The following is a 1,324-nucleotide window of genomic DNA, read 5'->3' as shown; positions in this document are numbered from 1 at the left end:
GGAATTCCTATATGCTTATGTGAAAAAAATTTAAATAGGCTACTAACGCTATTTCAAAGCTCAAAATCTCTGGGAAAGTTCAGGCAAAATAAAGAACTTTTGATAAATAAATGATGTGAAGTAAACCTTTAATGAGGGGATTTTTTTTGGCCTCGCCCCCGCTTCCTAACCACCTCTTTTGGGTCTCGATATGGGTCATTTTTTTCTAAAACGAACCTTGAGGTTAATTACAAATTGAATCCCAAAGAAATGAAAAATAAAAAAAAATGTAACATAAACCTTTTTGAAAAGTATTGTGAACGGATGATTTGAAGGAAAAATGTGGAAAATTACGAGAAGTTCATTAATGGTCCCAAACTCAGTTATGAAAATAATCCTAATTTGGAGCCTAATCTGATAAATTCAAAACTTTATGAAACCCCTAACGTAAACACACTCTGCTGCCACCGCAAGCTGCTTTCTCTTCCCACAGGAGTTGGTGGCCTTCGAAAATAACCTCGTCTCCCCCAATTTTTTTAAGCCTGAGGTCGAGCCCAGGGATGCGAGCCAGTATGTCAAGCTCCCATCGTCTCTACCAGAAGAAGGGTTCCCTGCAGAGTGAGGTTCCACTAAAGGAGAAAGGGGGTCCTCGCCCACCTGATTTCCCTGTGCTTACCTGGGTCGTGGTTTCCAGAGCAGTGTACTTTCCCTTGTCGAGAATAAAAAAGACCAATGAAGCTGCCGTTTTTTTCCACTCATGCTGGCCGGGAATTGCGAACTTCTGGAAGGCATGTTTCGTGATCGTGGGTACTAGTAACCTGGAGTTGAAAGGGTTTCTGCAGAATGACGTGTTCAAAATTTTAAAAAAGGCCCCCAGCCTGTAGAAAGGGAAATTTGGGAAGGGGTTGGCTTTTGAAATAATCAAGTTTATTAAACAGTTCGACCCATCTTTTTTAAAACTCACTAATCTTTCCTTTAACAAACATGCGAGTGTGAATTTGGGCACAAACTTCACCCAAATTCAACTTTAAAGACGTTGCCTATTAGGGGAAAAGCCAAAATATCTTGGACGCACTTTCAAAATTGTAAATGGGTAGTCTGCACAATCGAATCATAAACTTTGTTTTTTTTACACTTGTTTAAATTTACTAGTTTTTATTGAACGGACTGTTTTTTTAAAAGCGGCCTTTAAAAACTTTCCCATCCGGGAAAAAGTTTTTTTTTTGGGGGGGGAAGGTTTTAAATGAACCCATTTGTAATTGAACTTGAAAAGCGTTTTGTTCAGTTTTCTTAAAGAGCTCAGACCTATATATGTCAGACAATCCATTGCTTGCCCCCTTGCTGA

This window comes from Penaeus monodon, chromosome 23 (assembly GCF_015228065.2).
Source record: "Penaeus monodon isolate SGIC_2016 chromosome 23, NSTDA_Pmon_1, whole genome shotgun sequence".
In the NCBI taxonomy this organism is placed as follows: Eukaryota; Metazoa; Arthropoda; class Malacostraca; order Decapoda; family Penaeidae; genus Penaeus; species Penaeus monodon.
Note: the sequence above shows the minus strand (reverse complement) of the source record.